Genomic DNA, 20061 nt, shown 5'->3' on the forward strand with positions numbered 1-20061 from the left:
AAGTAAAATACCTAGGAATAAACCTAACCAAGGAGGTAAAAGACCTATATGAATAAAACTATACAACACTGAAGAAAGAAATTAAGGAAGACATAAACAAATGGAAACATACACTGTGTTCATGGATCAGAAGAATTAACATCATCAAAATGTCCATACTACCCAAATCAATTTATAGATTCATTGCAATCTCTATTATAGTACCAATGGGGTATTTCACAGACATAGAACAAACACTTCAAAAATTTATATGGAATCATAAATGACTTCGAATAGCTGATGAAATTTTGAGAAAGAAGAGCAAAGTAGGATGGATCACAATACCTGATACCAAACTCTATTACAAGGCCACTATAATCAGAACAGCCTGGTAGTGGCATAAAAACAGACACATGGACCAATGGAACAGAATACAGGGATGAGAAATAAACCCAAGTCTCTATGGTCAATTAATTTTCAACAAGGGGGCAGCAGTATAAAATGGAGTAAAAACAGTCTCTTCAACAAATGGTGTTGGGAGAGCTGGACAGCTACATGCAAAAAAACGAAACTCAAGCACCAACTTACACCATACACAAAAATAAATTCAAGGTGGATAGATAATTCAAATATAAGTCATGACACGATTAAAGTTCTAGAGGAGAACATAGGCAGGGAAATCTCAGATATTTCACACAGCAGTATTTTTACTGATATGTCCTGTAGAGCAAGGGACATTAAGGAAAGAACAAACAAATGGGATCTCATCAAAATAAAAAGCTTCTGCACAGCTAAAGAAATCAGTATTAAAATGAAAAGAGAACCAACTCTATGGGAAAACATATTTGCCAATGATACCTTAGACAAGGGTTTAATCTATAAAATATATAAAGAACTTACATGACTCCACTCTAAGAAGACTAACAACCCAATTAAAAAATGGGCAAAAAACTTGAACAGACACTTCTCCAAAAAGGACATACAGAGGGTCCAGGGACACATGAAAAGATGCTAAGTATTGCTAGTTATCAGAGAGATGCAAATTAAAACCACAAGATACCACTTCACACCAGTCAGACTGGCCATCAGAAACAAAGCAACAAACAACAAGTGTTGGACAGGCTGTGCAGAAAAGGGAACCCTAGTGCACTGTTGGTGGGATTGCAGATTTGTGCAACCACTGTGGAAAACATTATCGAATTTCCTTAGAAAACTAAAAATGGATCTGCTTTTTGAACCAGCAATTCCACTGCTAGGATTGTATCTTAAGAAGCCTGAAACACCATTCCAAAAGAACCTATGCACCCCACTGTTCATAGCAGCACAATTTATAATAGGCAAGTGCTGGAAGCAATCTAAGTACCCATCAGTAAATGAATGGATCAAAAAACTGGTACATTTACACAATGGAATTCTATGCAGCAGAAAGAAAGAAGGAGCTCCTACCCTTTGCAACAGCATGGATGGAACTGGAAAGCATTATGCTGAGCGAAATAAGCCTGGTAGTGAAAGACAAATACCATGTGATCTCACCTTTAACAGGAACCTAAACAACAAAACAAACAAACAAGCAAAATATAGCCAAAGACACAGAAATTGAGAATGGGCTGACAGTGACCAGAGGGGAGAGAGGAGGGTATTTCAGGGGAAAAGGGTGATGGGTTTACAGAAACAATTATAAAGGGCACATGGACAATAACAGTGGGGGGTGGAAATGGGAGGGAGGTAGGAAGGACTGCAGGGTTGGGCTGGGGTTGGAGGAAAAGGAAAAGGTGTACAATAAATATTCTTATAGGAATTTTAGGAATAAATATTTAACTTGAACAACAATGAAATAGGAAGGACTGCAGGGTTGGGCTGGGGTTGGAGGAAAAGGAAAAGGTGTACAATAAATATTCTTATAGGAATTTTAGGAATAAATATTTAACTTGAACAACAATGAAAAAAAGGAAGAAAGAAAGAAAGAAAGAGAGAGAGAGAGAAAGAAAGAAAGAAAGAAAGAAAGAAAGAAAGAAAGAAAGAAAGAAAGAAAGAAAGAAACAAAGGCCTTGTAGAAAGAAAATGAGGTGTATGACAGTCACAGCTGAGCTCCCAGCTGACAGCCAGCATCAAATTCCAAGCCTTACCAGTGAGCTTATCTTGGAAAAAATATGTTCTATTTTCAGTCAAGCTGAAGCAACGGGACAAGTAATAAGTTCTTTTCATCAACCCCTGCACAAATGGAAGATTAAGAAGAAAAATACATTATTTTGTAGTTTTAACTAATGAAGTTTTGCAGAGTGATCATCTACACACCAGTCATGTTAAGGTATAACAGAGCACCAGGGGAGTCTCCCGCCTACTGGCCAAGATGGCAGGAGGGGGAGATTCTTACACTGAGCTGTCAAAAGCTAGAAAGATGAATGGATAGGGCCTTAGAGGCTGAAAGCTACTAAAATAAATGGATAGGGCTCCAAAGGATAGAAATCCAGAAAGATTATTAGATTAGCAAAATAGCCTTCTCCCCCCTATTCCTGTAATAACTTCTAGCTTAAGCAGGAAGGTGGAGGTAGTCTTTGAGACAGGAGTCCACCATTCTTCCTGATCCTGTTGCCTGAATAAAACTCTTTCCTTTTGTACTAGTTCCTTCCTCATGAGTTTGGCTTTTTGAGGTGACAGGCAGTCAACCCTCCATTTTCCTTTGGTAACATTCAGACTTGCAGTCTCTGTAACAATGTTCTGCCCTTACTTACACTAAGGGAGCATCTTCTCCACAAAGCCACTTCCCATGTTTTCCTGATGAATGTTCAGCTTTAGAGCAGGTGGGCTAATTAGTTGTTAAAAAGAAGCAATTTAACTTAACTAAATTGCACTGTCCTGAATAACTAATGTGTATTAAAGAAAGCTTTAACTGGTGAAATTTCAACACATATAATAAATTGAAAAACATGTGAGCAATATTGGTAAGGGTATTTTCAAATGAGATCATAGTTTAGATAATAGAAAAGACAGACTGCCCTTATGTTGTAGTTTGCACTGCTAAATTGAGTAGATTATACCAAGGATTTACTTCTTGTGTTGTGATAATTACTAGGAAAGGGGTGCTATATATAGTGCATTGTGTTGTATTTTAAAATAATTCCATTTTCACCCCATGGCTGGTTGCATGTTCCTGTAAGGTAAATGTGAAATATACCTCATCCACATATCTTCCACCATAGGTTGCAGAATGTATTTTGTACATTTCAGGTGTACAATAAATATTCTTATAGGAATTTTAGGAATAAATATTTAAGAATATTTATTCTTATAGGAACTATAAGAATAGGATACTACTAAGTAGCATCTCTGTACACATATTTGTCACTTATTTAGATGTCAGAAAGTGCCCATATATAAAATAAATTATATATTTTTCTTGCCTTTTTACTATACTGGCTAAAATGTCTAGCACAATGTTGAATATGTTGAATAATTTTAAAATGTAATAATATCCCTACACTCCTGGAACAATTCTAAACTAGTGTTATTATATGATTTGTTTACTGTATTTCTTTATTCAATTTGCTCATATTATATTTAAGATTTGAGCATCTATGTTCATGAAATTGGCCTATGATTTTCTTTTATCATAATTTTCTAGTCAGGTTGTGTTACCAAAGTAAGGCTACCCCCATAAAACAAACTGAGAGAGATATTTTTCCTAATTTCTGAGATAATAATATATGGTAGCAATCACCATTAAAGCCATCAGGAGCTGGAGTTTCTTTTAGAAAAAATATTTAAATAATGGATTTAATTTCTTAAGTAGTCCTAGACTATTTATTATTAAAAAAGGAATAAAAATGTCTTCACAAATAATACTGTGCTTGTAGAATCATAGGAAAAAATCTTTAGATTGATGATAGAAATAATAATTTGGTTTAGAAGCTTGCTACATACAATTTTAATACATATAAATTTTAATACACAGAAAAGAAAGAAAATGAAAAAATTAAATATCTAATTTCAAAATCATCAAAATATAAAATAATTAACAACAAAATTAATGTGTATTTAAGACCTCTATGTAGAAAACTATAAAATATATTTTTAGAGTTTTTTTAAAGATTTTATTTATTTATTTTTAGAGAGGGAAGGGAGGGAGGTAGAGAGAGAGAGAGAGAGAAACATCAATATGCAATTGCTGGGGGTCATGGTCTGCAACCCAGGCATGTACCCTGACTGGGACTCAAACCTGCGATAGTTTGGTTCGGAGCCCACGCCCAATCCACTCAGCTACATCATCCAGGGCTTGAAAACTATAAAATATTTTAATACATAAAGAGGACCTTAATAACTAGATATGTCATATAAAATATTTGAAATAACCCATTATATAAAAGTGTAAATTCTCCAAAAGTTGGCCTATAATTTTAATGAAGTTGTAATAATAATTTTAGCAGCTTTACTCCTTGTTTAACCATAATTGATTCTAAAATTTATAATGATTTGTAGAGTCAAGAATAGCTACCATGAAATAGGTAAATAAACAAAACAATACTGATGCAGAACCAGATCCAATCTTAAAGGGTTATTAAACTTATGACAAAATTGGAATAAAGAAACAGGAAGTAGGAGATATCTTCACTTGAATATCCATATTTTTAAAAATATGAAACTTGGCTTTTACTTTGTATTCTTTACAATAGTTAAGTTAAAAAAAGTTATAGGTATGAATATGAAAGAGAAAAGAGTAAAGCTATTTAAAATTAAATGAGATCATAGATATGAATTTGTTGTAATTACAGAAATTTTTACAAAGAGAACAAATGAAGTACTACCAATAAATGTACCTTGACAAACTGGACTATACTGAATGTAAAATTCTGTTAATTCAAAATGAGGGAAAAGGCAATGCACAGAGCAGACAAGATAATTCTAATACATATTTTCATTCTAAATATTAAAAAAGCTCCTAAAAGTCAATAAGGTAATTATAGAAAACCTAATAAAAATGGGAATGATACTAGAGTAGTCACTACAAAACAAGATATTTACATGGCCAATAAATATGTGAAGAGATGTTCAATTTCATTGGTAATCTGGGAAATGTTAATTAAAACATAATATGATATAACTAAAAACAAAAAAAGTAATTGAAACTAAAAATACAATCAACATGAAGATCACAGGATGTGGAACAACCAGAATTCTCATGCTCCATTGTTGCAAAATGAATCTGGTGCATTGACTTTCAAATGTTATTTGATCAGTGTCTGCTAATGTGTATCAACTTTATTTTTAATATCAGGATCCATCAACCCCACTTTTGAGAAACAGACTAGAAGAAAAGAAAGTTCACAGCAGTATTTTTGTAATAACCCATATTGGAAACAGCTGTCCAATATAATAACCTACATTGTAAATGTTTATCTGATGTGCTTTATTAGAATAATTGGAAATTATTCAGTAAGGAAAAAAACCTATTCATAGATATAACAACATGAACAAATTTTCTAGATATAATATTAAATAAAGAAGCCAAATATGAAAGTTTATACTATGTAGTTCCATTCACAGTTCAAATATGTAAAATATCATACATAATACTGGTTACCTTATTAGGATGTGGTAAAGACTAATGAAGGAAGAAAAAAATATTACACACCTTTGAAGAGCAGATAATTTGCAGTGAGTAATCGAGTGTCAAAGTCTGGCAACCTCTGAAGAAGGCCAGTGTTGGAGGGGCCAAAGCAGAGGCAATGGTCTCTCAAAGTTATTAAGATATTCCATGCAGCCTGGAAAACAAGAGGCATTGTCACAAACCAGCACATCAGAGCAGAAAACATAGAAATAGGAAAAACATTTCTAAAACAGAAAACTTTATAATATGTTTCAGATGGCATCTTCTGTCAGGGTTAAAAGATGGATCTTTCAATAAATAATATAAGAAAACAATTTGCTATCTAGAAAAATAATAAAGTTGGATCAGTTCCTCACATAATAGTAAACATTCAAAACTAAGTAAATATATACATGTAAACACAAAACTAAACATTATAGAAGAATACATAGAATTTTATTTAACTTCTTAATTAGGAAGGTTTTTCTAGTTATAACATAAAAATAAGTATAAAGAGAAAAATGAATCTGGTCAATTAAATAGCATAAAAATCAATACCTTTTGTAGGGCAGAAACTTGTATACCAGGCTGACTGAGTCAACTAAGACAATTGAGAAATGTGTTTATTCACCATGAAAAACAGTGGTCTTTTAAATATACGTGAAAACAGAAAAATGGGCAAAGGACAGAAATGGTATAGGAACTACAAGTGCAAAGATGATTTTCTGCTGTCATAAGAAAAATACAAACTAAAACCAGTAAGATACCACTTATCACCTATCAGATAGATAAATACTGAACAGCTTAATATTGTATTATCATTAAGAATGTGTGAAAATAGACATTTGTTTATATTTTTGGTATTATAGTAGGTAGGTTTCACTGCTATGTAGGAAAGTTGAGCAATATCTTTTAAAATCACAAACACATATACTCTTTGACACAGAAATTTCTATTCTAGAAATTACCAAAAGTATACAGGAATATTTGTGAAAAGATTATTCAGTCATGCTGTGTTACTGGAACAGGTGTCCAATCCTTTTAAACTAAATATGTTATGGAATACAGCTTTTCTGTTTGATTTTAGGAGGACACTGCATGTATTTAGCATCCATTATCAGTGGGATTTGGGGTAGCACCCCAAAGTACTGCTTCTACACTAAAATACTTGTATATTCACACTAAGTGGCATAAACTAAAAATATAAATAGTATTGTTCACATACAGTTCTTTTTTTTTTAGCAGTAGTAACTGGTTTTGAAATAATAGAATACAAAACAATGGTTCTTAAATGAGAGCCACACACATGGATCCCCCAAAACCTAATAGAAAGACAAATTGCTGGGTTCCAGCTTCAGTGTGTGATTCAGTACATCAGGGGTGGGACCCTACAATTTGCTCTTTTCGACTTCTCAGGTGATTCTGGTGCTGTTGGTTCCAGGAATGACGTTTTGAAAACATGGATATGAATAATAAACATACTGTGCTTCTTTATGTGAATAATATTCAAAAAAACATTTAAACTCAATGCCTGCACTTAAACATTTGCACACACTGAAAACTTACTGCATCGGCATGACTTGGAAGAGTGGACACACCAGGATGACCTTTGTAGTCAGGTAGGCATGAGATGTCTGAGGATGGGCCAGGAGCAAATATCGCAAGTGTCAAACCACACCAGGGTTTTATTAAACCTCATTATGAGTGACCTGATTAAAATCTTGTTGTCTACTGTCTTATTACCATGAGTTTCTAAGAAGTTTGTATTTACTTACAGCTACAGTAAATCGCTGTAATATCTTGCTCACTGACAAATCCATGTTGTTCACAGACAGGAATTAAGTAGCCAAATACTCTCTTCATCTTCTACAAATTATTTTTGCATTTACAGATTTTTTGTATTATTCATGTAACATACAACAAACTCTTTTTATCTAACTTTTCTCCATGTCAGCTGCTTAACTTCGGTCTCAGTGATGAGCTTTGATGTAATCTCTTACTATTATGCAAAAAATTTTTGAAGTTTCCATCAGCAGGGCTTTTCAAACAGCATTGGTAGCCAGAGGGCTGTGCCAAGCACTTGTTAATGTTGATTTATCAACATAATTCCAAACATTAGCATGAGTATAATTTGTTGTCCTACACACTGAATGCTTTTAGAAATCTTGGATTCTTCAACCTCTGTTAATAACAGCAGTCTTACACTTTAAAATGTCTTTATACTTGCCCTTTATATTCTAGATATCACATTGGGAGAAAATGTACTCATCCACAAATAACCTATTAAACTAGTTTTTCTAGTTGTACTAGTCTGAAATAATTTGACATGGCTAGGATAAAATATTTTTGAGTGAGTAAGAAAAACATATATTTGCTTATGCTTTTAAAATTTTGCTCAGTAATGCACAAGTTACTCAAGTATAAATATCTTAGATGTTGAATTTTCCCATCACTGTTTATTTAGCTTTCCTGTTCCTAGAGCTTGGCACACCCAAGAATCCTTAACATAATTTTGCATTTGTATTATTGGTTGGTGTTCTCTCTGAAATTACCATTAAGGTGTTTCTAGGATTTTAGCATCAGTACCAAGCTTTTATATACATGATAAATTTGTTCAAGACTATATGTTTCATTAGGTATTATCTTAGGAAATTTTTCAAAGCAGCATTTTCATCATAGATTTTCAAACATATTTCACCATGGTGCTCCTTAACACTTTGAGTCATCCCAAAGATGCATGATCACTTTGGTTCATCATGTTTCCATGGTTCTTCTAGCTGACTTCGTGACAAACACCAGCTGCTGGTATAAATTCACTGCTTGGTGCATCCATACAATCAACACATTGTCATGACTTTTATACTTTACATCATGCAATATGTTTTTCTGTTTCTTTTGTTCTTGCTCATAATTGTCACATAGTAAACACAAAGCATACTAATTAACATAACTCATTCTTTTCTGATTTTCACTGTCATTGCAGTAGTAGATTTAATTCTGAAAGTATACTCACATTTTCATCAAGGTCAAAATATAAGAAAATGTTAAAGAATAACAAATACCAAATAACATTATCAAAAATGCATCAGTGTGTCAGTAAACAGAAATATAGATGGCTGCTCGGAACACAGAGACACAAATGGTGTCTCTTACCAGTAAAGATGAGATTTTGCAACCCAATGAGTTATGGGGATATTATTTTAAAAACAGTTTTCAGGGACTATAGGATTCTGAAATATTGAATTCAAGAATATGAAATACAGAAATATATTTTGTATGAAAGGGTTGGAGAGAACTTTTCACTATTTACTTTTTCCCCTTTTTTGGTAATTTTACTTTTTGGATATGACAATATGGTATGCATTAGATTAATTCTACTTAAGAAATTAAATGCTTGAAAAAGTGGAAGAGAAATTTGTTAAGAACACTGTGGAAAGCAGGATATCGTATTGTGTGACACCATGCCAAAGTGTAGCCACTATAGCCATCCAGTTTAGGTAAAGCCTCCAATATCAAAGAAGTCAATCCCTAAAGCCTCTTGGCTTATATTAATTACAATGCTTTATTCAAACATCAACATTACCATTTACAGTAGAAGGCTAATAGGATAGCAGTACTTCATTAGTGGGGAAATGGTGGAAAGGAGACTCAGGAAGGAACAAGACTTTTGAGTAACTGGGGTTTTGTAAAGTTGTGTGCTTTATATCCAAGGCACAGAGGTTTTAAACTTATTAGAAAGGCACATGCCATCACTACATCTAGCTCCAATATTCTAGCACAGTCAGCTGCTGAATTGCAATACAGATAAGTCCTTTAAGCTCTTTGGTTTTAGTTATTTGGTAGTTCAAGGAAAGTCCATTGAAAGTCCATTGACAGAGTATAGCTAGTGCTTTCCAAAGGATTTGATCATATCTCCAGTAATGTTCTGATGACTGTAATAGAAATATGTGGATCTATAACAGGATATTCTGAAAATATTGTTTTCAGAAAAGACTTGATCTTCTTTTAAAGGAAAGGACTGTTGGCAGGATAGGCAGAATTCTGTTGGCCCTATTCTGTTTTTCTTTTTTAATTTTTACTATCGTCACCTATTTATTTTATAAAGGTTTATTGAGAACCCATCAAATGTGAGACTCTGCTAGTCTACTACGGATATATGTTTGGGGGCTCTGTTTCAACCTACAGAATCATAGCCTTAAAGGGTAACTTACCACTTTGAATGCTAGACTTCTCTCACTTCTCCAGACTTTGAGTACACTTCGTGTGTGTGTGTGTGTGTGTGTGTGTGTGTGTGTGTGTGTGTGTGTTTTCCCTATTTACCCCAATGTATTCAAGCAAAGAGCATCACTTCCTTTTTCAAAGAGGATCTTAGGTTCTCTTTTCTCTTCTGGGTCATAAATTGTACAAAATGTCTTTCTTAGGATGCTAACGTTAAAAACAAATACATACTGTAGTAGACCATTCTGCATGGTGTGGGCCCAGACCCCAGTAGCAAACATTTACTGCAAAGTACCTTCCTAAACTTCCTAAAGCAAACTTCCTAAAAACCCTGCTAAACCTTCCAAGGACCAATGTAACTGGTTCAACCACTTTTGCCTTTTCATTTGCAAATATCCCTCTTCTGCAAAGTGGTAACAGGCATCCTCTCCTTTGTTTTCTGTATAGGGTAACCACCTAAATCATTGAGCCTGTGCATAGTTAATGAGGACCTTCTCATAATGTGCCCAGTAAGACAATAAAAGCTCATTGGAGAAAAGGCTGAAGCTTTTGCTCCCCTTGAGAGAGAAGCCAATTGCCCTTTTCTTTCACAGGATTCGGTAGTCCGTGTGAATTTCTTTTGTTTCAGCTACAACTCCGTGGACCTCACGAGTGGGGGTCCCAGACAATATACCAACAAACTACTCATAATTATAGCAACTTAGGGTTTTAACAAATGTCATATTCCTAGCCAAAGCAATTTCTGAAGTAGTTGAAGAAATACACTATTCATCCATCCTTTCTTCTATCTCATATAGTGATAATGGAGCTAATGGAGTTTAGTTTGACTTGGGAATTTGAACTATGTATATAGTGCTCTAATGTTTCAAATATGATCCTATGAGAGTCTGAGATTTTGAAAGAGAATACAGCACATAAATCATGGCACTATTATTATAAAGTTAGTTTTCAAAGGACATTTGGATACTAAAAGTTATCAAATAAATCTTTAAATAAGTATTCAGGAAACAGTATGTTTTCTGAGATTTTCTTATTAACTAAACACATATATTTTCCAGCAGAGAATCTTAAAACAGTTATGACCATCTTCAGAATTATTATACTTAAGGGTTGTAGCACATTACATTATTTGCAATATTAAACTTTTGTGGATTGTGATTTAGAAGGAATCATCTTCTGCAGAATATTAACCCCTGTAACTCCTAGGAACTGCACACTTATTATCTCATCTTGTTGCGGAAAATCACTCACCCGTGGGGAGATAACAAAGCACAAACTTTTATTACGCGTGGGCCCAGGGGGGTTAACCATCCAAATCCTCTGAGCCCCGATGTTTACTTTCCTAGGGTTTAAATAGTCCCAGGCTTCCTGCCTACATGGGGAAGCAAGGTTACAGAAGCTAAATGCGGAAGTTAGGTTTAGCTACCTTATATGGGAGACAAAGGAGCAAACTGCAGGAGGAAATTTGCAGAAGCTAGAGAGCACAGGAGCTTATCATGGGAGTTAGTGTACGACCTTGAGATAACTGACCATTGCCTTGGTGACGACTGGTCAGTTTCTACAGTCCTGTGTGAAATTTTGCAAGTGTTACAGTTACAGAGCATAGAAACTTTTGGAGTTTTTCTTTTCCTGCCACAATCTCAGGACATGTTCTGAAAAACAGGCCAAAAATCCCACAGGTTAGATATAATAGGCTTTATAAAAATCAAACCAAGCCCATGAAGTAGGCAGGAGAACATTCAATCTCACTCCAGAGAACTTGAGAAGTTATTATGTTCAATTCAAATTTTCCTTCATTGCTTACATACTTGGCTTTGAGAGAGCCAAGCCAGTTACCAAGAAATATGTACTCAGAATTGTTTCTGAAGTTGACAATGTGAAGTCTCAAAATTATATAATATGCAGGAGTAGGATGCATTACTGATGCCAACCAATGAACTGACCATCAACAGATATTCCTTTCAATTCTTACTCATTTACAGCAAGCACAGGGACAGTCATAGATACACAGGCCCCTGTAAATACTTTTTGGTCTACTATAAGCCTACTATAAGCCAAAACTTTAGGGAAAAAAGGTAATGTAAGGATATTCCAAGGACTCCATAAGTATACATATTATATAAGTATATATATATAATATATATGTGTGTGTACACACTTATATTTTACTTAATATATTTTATATATATAAACAAGTAACCTCAAATTATAAGTGGTGGCAGTATATTGGACTAGCCAGATGAATCTAGGTAATATGGGACCTGAAATGCATACATCTCAACTAGCATTCCAAACACAAAAATATGTATGAGAGATGATATTTACTTAAAAATAAGTTACAAGCTATAAATTTTAACTGCTTAAAAATCTTATTTCCAAAATTTAAAAAAAAGTAATATTTTCTTATTTACTTTTCTAACACCTCTACAATACTGCTAATCCTACATTTTTGGCTGTCTGCTCTTTAATTTTTTTCTTTCCAGGACAACAGTTTAATAAACTACTTACTCTAGAGAAAATGAAGAACTAACTCCACCTGTGTTTTAGCAGGATTGTTTGAAATTTGCTTTCATTACTAATTATAGAGATAAGAGGTACAAAAGTCCCTTGAAAAACCTGGGGAGGAGTGATAGCAATTTGTCAACTTTTTTTTTTGTAAATTCTGCAAAAGTAAGATATTTGAACCATTATCAATTCATACTGCTGTCTTGTTTTACTTCAACTTCTCCATCACTTGACCTTGTATCCGGTGGTATGTCTATGAACTCAGGAAGTTTCAAAATCTAGCTAAGGGGAAATTGGAGGAGACATTTAGCTTGGACTTAGGAGGATACATTTGTATGCTTTGCTGTCATCCTTATTTGTACTTGGATCAGTGGAGCACATCACAGTGTGAGGACAGCTTGCAGCAACACACCTTACAGTGTGTGTAAGGCTGGTGTCTGCACAGAAACAACTGTGATGCCCTCTTGTACTGTAGCTAATATGTATAAAAGCTATACAGAGGTTTCCCTACATATGACAACAGCCCTAAAAATTACATGGTATTACCATTAATGAACTCTGAAGCTGCAGCTAAAAGTATAATAAAAGAAAATTTAGAATAAGACAGTTGTCTTGATCAATTTCAGCCAAAATAACTTACTTTTTAAAGAACATTTGACTCAGTGACCACATTGCTATGGTTCTTCTTGAAGCTTAAAGTTTAATTGGCTTCATTATAAACCTGCCTGGGTTTGTGCAATGAAAGCTAAGGCTTTAGAGAGAGGCAGGTTTGGTACTTAAGAGGTTAGTTGATGAAAACTACTTACTTAGGGTTATTTTCTTCATCCATTAAATTCTTAACTTGAAGAGCTCAAAGGATTCATTTATTCCTTTATTAATTGTGGGATTTTTTTGTTTGTGTGTGCGCACAAAGAAAAAAGCAAGTGTCACAAAGGGAGAGAAGTTTCAGTTTCGTGTGACTGATAAGTAGTGAGCAAAGCCAGAAATCTTCAGTGAGATCTGAGAAGAAGGCTCTCACACAAGGCCTAGAGGTCAATATTTATTTCTGTTGCAAGTAACTTATTTTAGGATTGTAACTGGGGAGTGACATGTCATGTTGTATTTCATCTATGTAGAGGTATAATTATAAAAACAAAACATGTTTTAAGGAGCATTTACAACATACCAGATAAGGTACTATTCATCAAAAATATGCTTTTATATATAGTTCTTCTAAAAGCTTGTTTGGTAGTATCATCCTGTGTAACTTGTACTTTGGGAAACAGATTTAAAAATATTAAAGAACTCACTGGAGGCCACGAAGTTAGATTTTGACAAGTGGGATTCAAACCCAGGTCTCTCTTCATCAAAAACCTCTTTTGCAAACTATAATTATCCTGTTTCCACATGGCAGAAGTCAGATCACTTCAATGTCACTGAGATTAAAGGATGAATCTGCACCATTTGGATGAGTATTATTGGAAGCTTCTTGTCTGTGCTCCAAATTCAAAATTTTTCTGTCAGGAAAAATAGATGAGCCTTTAAATTGAGAACATTTTCAAATGTTCTGACAGTTGGCTCAGTAAAGCGAAGGTGTCCTTTTGCACTTAAATTGAAGTGTGGCTCTTTGAGAAAGTGGTATTTTAAAAGGCTTATTCAAAGGAAGCGTCTTCAGAAAATAGCAAAATAGAATTAAACTTCTTATATTCTGAAACTGAACTAAAATCTTGATATACTCCTAAAATTTTATCTAGTAAAACAGATGTTTATTTATCACAATACATTTCATGATGTGGGTAAAAAGTGGAAGAAAAAAAAGCAACAACATAAATTCTTAGCACATTACCATGTGTCAGCTGTTCTTTAGGTATTTTTTATACACATAACTCATAGTCTTGCTTAAATCTTTCTAATTCCTTCCTTTTTCTTACCTCCAACATGCAATCTCTATCAGCAATTCCCGGCATAATTATAAATGCTAATCAGATGAAATGAATCAGAATATTTGCTATGAAAAGTTGACTCATCTCTTAAAATTTGTTTTACCTCTTAAAAATATAGTCTCCTATATCCTACTGAAGATCAATCACTTGTTTATAAGGATCTTCTTTATTTAAATTGACTGGGGACCTTCCTCAGTAGATAACTATGTGACCTTCCTAAGGATAGCCTGTTTGTTTCCTGCCATGCTTCAGGTTAATTTTAAAAGAAATTTTAAGGAATGTTTTGACCTCTTCCATCTGATTAGAGCATATGGTAAATGCTCTATGAGTTCAAGTTAGAAAAGCAAAAATATTTTTGAAGATATTTTTAAAGGCATTGATCAAGAAATTGACTATTTTAATTATTGATAGTCACTGATGGTACATGGTATACATTTCATTCCTCAGAAGTAGCTAGTAAATGGGCAATTGCTATGATTTTTGTGTCTGAATAATAGCTATGCCTAAAAACGTATTCTCTAAGGGTGCACTGCCCAATATAGTAGTTGCTAAACACATGTGGTTATTGAGCCCTTGAAATGTGGATAGTCTAAATTTAGATAAGCTGTAAATATAGAAGACACTGGTTTGGAAGACACTTTGTAAAAAATAATGTGAAAATTCCAATAATAATTTAATTGAATATAGGTTGAAATTATAATATTGATCATATTGAGTAAAGTAAAATATATTGTTAAATTAATTTTGCTTATTTTTATTTTTTAAAGTAAGTCCTAGAAAATTTAAAATTACACATGTGGCTCATACTTGCAGCTCTTATGGTATTTCTACTGGACAGCACTGGGCCACAGAGACTAATAGATTTAAACATATTATTAAAGAACAAATTAAAGTCTCTTTGAGCAGTCTGGCAATTATATTACCTTTCAGAATGCATCTTAGAAACTTTACTCAGTAATTCTCTCTTTTAGATAACTGGTCCTATTAACATATACACAGTACACAAATGCACATAGGCAAATACATACACACACAGCATCATCATCAGAAGAAAAATAAACTAAATGGCATGCTAGAAAGAAATCTGAAGAATTAGGCCATCCTGATTGTTTAAAATTTCTACATCTATCTCTAGTAACAAGTCATGTATTTAATCTGATCATCAATTTTCCCATCTATAAGTTAAATGTTTTAGAAACACTCAAGAATCCTTTACTGCTCCAATAGTCACTGATTCCTTAAAACAGACACAAAAAGGTGCAGAAGTGGCATGAAAACTAATCAGGAAACTGAACTTTGGTGGAAAAATCAAAGAGAAGCTATCATTGGTGCGCAGAAAAAGGTGACTCTTCAACAGTATCTTCCAGGCATTCCCAGGAAGATATCTTTGTTAGCTTCTACCTACTTCATGTACATTTTACCTTCACCAGAAGAAAATATATGCTTCTTCTGCTGAGGCTATATTCCAATTAAGAGGATTCCTTTTCCTCCCAACCACCACAAATCATATCCTTGGCCTTACCACATTCTGTCCTTCTGCTTATTTGGTGTGTTGGGCACCTCCTGCTGTCCAAACTTACATGGTGTCTCTTGCTTTCAGGTAGGAAGTTCTCCTGTGAGTGGTGTTGTGCCCTCCTCCTGACTTAGCTTTCTAGATGGGTGCCCCTATCTTCAAATCAATATTCAAAGTTACATGTCTCTAATTCCCAAATTCTCATTTCCAAGGCTTGTTAGACTGCCATATCCTAGCATTACTGCTCCATGGATGTTCTGAATCCCCTCACAAGCTAAATATTTAGATCTGGGTTAGGATGGAAGGTTGCAGGATGAAAGGTTTTCCATTATAGAAAGAGATGGTGAGAGAAGAGCTAAAGTAAGAAGGATGAGGAAGAAAGGGGAAATATCTCATTGACCCACAGCATGAATGTCTCCTTTCTTCATGTATTTGTTTCATTTCTCCAATTACCTTTACTGGATACTTGACTAAGTACCTGGAGGTATGTATGTGTAGACAAATCACATTCTCTGCCCTTGGAAGTCTTTGTTTTGCAAATTCATCTAAATCTTGTGTTTGGATCAAAATAGGAGACCCTATTTTGATTCTTGATGCATAAAATGATTCATACTTTGATCCTATTATTCTCAACAACTTTCCTCTATCTTGGAACACATCTTAACTTTGGTTATTAATTATATCAAATCAGATGCACTTTAATTTTTTAAAAATACAGTTTTAAATTATATTCATTGACCAGGGTCTTTTTTATTTTAGCATCAGATAATCTCTGACTTCAGAAAGCATTGAATACAATTGGGTGTGATGTTATTTTGTCATTTTAAGTATGCTTCTTACCTACAAGTTTATGATTTCCTCAAACATGAAAACACACACATGCACACACAAAATTGTCATCAATCATGTTAATGACTGTTTGTATGTTTTATTTAATTCAAAAGTATGTTATAGTCTCTTGCTACATCACTAAGTTGTTTCTGGGATCCTCATGTGAGCACAAACACAGAGTTAGCTTAATTTATGTTTGATTCCTCTTTGTGGCTCCCAGAAACTCTTTAATTTCCATTGGAAATAAATAAATCTTCACAGGCTTTTCTGATGAGCTCACCTTAACTGTCTCCATCTGACAAGGATTTGTAATCAGAGTACTCTAAAGGATAAGAAAAGCTTCAAAACAAGTCATGAAGTCTTTCCTACATTAATGACAGAAGCAGAGGCTTTTATCTGTTTTTAATAAAGAAAAATGGTAAATGCTCTTGAAGACACTTTCATGTATAGTTTTTTAACACAATGTCAATATACTATATGCAAATATACAAATACAAACATACAGTCATCTCACTCCTGACTTTTGAAAGGCATTTTCAAATTAGTAAACACATTCAAGTCCTCTGGAATAACTTTCCCACACTATGTATTCACTAGGTATGAACACTAGTAATGAGAATTTCCAGAGTGTACAATCAAGTGACAAGATACCCTGTATTACAAAACCTGCAAGCTTCCTCCTGTAGCCCATATTCTGATCTAAGCTGAAAAGAACATAAACAATCTTTTAGTAGTATGGGAGTGGGGTGTGAAATCTAGAGAACACATTTGACTTTCTGAAAGGTTTCTTGGGGAACAAAATTCCTGGTAGGGGGGATTCTGTAGTATCCGAGATTCATTAGTGGCAAAGGATGAAATGATTGAGGGATAAAAGCCTACTGATTTTAGGAACAAAATTGTTTTCTCAGAGGGAGGCACTCATTCTTCAGTTGCCATTTTGAAATAAAAGATACCCCAGTGAGAAGCAAAAAGAATTTCATAAAAAGCAACAACCAAAGAAAGACATGAAGTGTTACTTATTTATATATGTTAGGCTTTAATGAGGTCTGAATTACATGTGAGTAAAGTTAATATTTGAAAATATTAATATGTGAGCTTTCCTCTTTTCCTTTCCAAATTGTTGTATTGCTAGAAAGTTCCTAAAAAAATCCCTTTCGATGTACAAAAACTGCCAAATGAATAGCCTCTTTTTTATCCATCCAGTTTTTCTATCTTTTAACCCATTTATACCTTAATTAAAATCTGTAGCCTATATTATAAGCAGAGTTATATAATCTTATACTAATATGGTTTAGATTAAGTGCAAAAGGTATTTAAAGTGTAATGGTGTAATGGTGTGCCCTTCTCAAAAGCTTATCATTTGTTACCATTTGCCGGAGTGCATCAGAGCCAAATAACACAGGAACGGGAACTTGCAGCAAGAAAGTAAGGGTATATTTGTAGAAAGTGGCCCATACCCATAGGCAGGTGAGCTAATTAATCCTCAAATACCTGCCCCCCCAAAGGCATCCAGGGAACGAGTAATACAGGGGGGAACTCAATAATCATGGTAACTATGGGAGTTAGGGTCATGGTCAGGATCATGGCCTCTACTGATTGGCCTTCACAAGGTTAGGAGGTTGTTGAGCAAGTGCATCTGGTTCTCATGTCAACCATGGCTTCCCTTTGTCTGATTTTGCTACTTTTCTGAGTCTAGAGCTGAAACACAACTGAGGCCTAAATGTTTTCTCTAGTTTAACCTGAAACTGTCTCTGTGGCCAATAGACCTAAGGTTTTGTTCCTAACATTATTTGAGTTGAACAGAACCTCATTGTCCTGAGGGCTTAAATGATAAGGGAGTGGTTCTGTGAGGGAGAAAGAAGCAAGTGAGATATGATGCTGGATGAGGCCAGTTTGAATCAAAAGGGAAGGACAGGAAAGAGAAAAGGTCATATTGAAGAAATGAAGTTTCTATATGGTTACAATTTAAAGTGATTGGTTGTTAATCATGCATTGGTAATGAACACAAGGCCATTCCCAGTAAGACCCATAGACATATGTGATTCATAAAAGAGAGAGTCCGTGGGTCCCTTCTCCAGGTTACATGAGAAAACTGGTAAAAACTGTCTTGTGTTTTTGTTGCCTGACAAAACTTCTATCTTTCTTCAACTCCCGCAAAGCTCTTTTGTGGAGAAAGAAGGAAGAGGGAATGTTGTAGGTCACCTGGTGGATAGGGCGTTGTTCCCCCATTTGACCCCATAGGTGAATAACCCTGTTCTCCCCTGGGCTAGTCGTGCCTCCCATCCTCTCCACTGAGACTCTGAACCAAGACGTGCTTTGTTTGACTCAGAAGAGTCAAAGTCCTATGTTCTATATCAAAATGATTTCAATTACCTTGAGCCACACTAAAGGAAATTAAAATCCTACAGGTTATGAGTAGACTATTTTGCCCAAGAATGGTTTTAATCAAATACATTACAGTTAAAAGTCAGAACCAGGAAAAACACAATTCTCCAATTCTATTTTAGTTTTTAGTTCCCATATGTTTTCTTATTCTTATCACTTAAGTTCATCTATCCTCCTTTATTTCCTAGTTTGGCATCTAGTGGCAAGGGCATAAAGACATAGGAATTTTAAGCTCAGCTTAATTTCAGGTAAGACATCCCAGAACAACTTGCATGATTTGACTGGGAAATCAACCTCAAGAGTTGCCAGTGGAAATGGAGTTCTTTCACAGGGACAAGAGAAAAGCCTTTCTGGGTTCCCAGGCATGGAAAGTTGAGGTGTTGTGGTAAGATCCATGGGGACAGAAATAGAAGGCTGCCCCTGGATCCCAGGGTCCCACCTCTGTCTGTCCCTCTATGGAAAAAGTTCAACCTTGTATTCATAGGCCCAGAACAAAGGCCAGTGCCCAGAAATTCTGTGCCACTGGATCAGTCTATATCAAAGCTTAGTCCAGTACAGACTATGTCCCTGTCCAGCTAATGTAGTCTTTATTCCCCACTGCACTTTAGCTGGCCCTGCATTGCTATACCCAGGCTTGCCTGTGGAGCCTGTGCTTAGAGTCCATGCAAGTGGTTGTCAGCCACACAGCTAGTAGGCCTGCATGGCTACTATGGAGAGAGAGCACATGGGCACATGGGTAAATGCATGTCACCAGGCAAGAGAGAGAGAGCTCTTTGTTAAGCTTGGATTATATTGTCTTGGGCTTGGGAAGGACTGGGCTCTCTCTCAAACTAGCCAATTAATTTCCCAATCTTTCTGGGCTGGTTTTGGGCCCTCTCCCTAAGCAATCTATTTCCTAAATCTTGCTGGTTTTGTGTTTCTTAGTCAATCCAATCCTTTCTTCAGGCTAGACAGATAGGCTCTTATGGTTTCCATCTTGGTTCCTACTGTGCATGCCTCATAGTAGATGGACCTTCTCTTGCATCATTTTGGCTTCTACTGTAGATGTTCCCAGCAATTTCCTCTTTAATGTTTACTCCTCGTCTCCACATAGTCTCAGTGAGTGAACCAGTTATACCCAGAGG

Source organism: Phyllostomus hastatus, unplaced genomic scaffold, assembly GCF_019186645.2.
Source record: "Phyllostomus hastatus isolate PE091 unplaced genomic scaffold, TTU_PhHast_1.1 phas_contig_113, whole genome shotgun sequence".
NCBI classification, from domain to species: domain Eukaryota; kingdom Metazoa; phylum Chordata; class Mammalia; order Chiroptera; family Phyllostomidae; genus Phyllostomus; species Phyllostomus hastatus.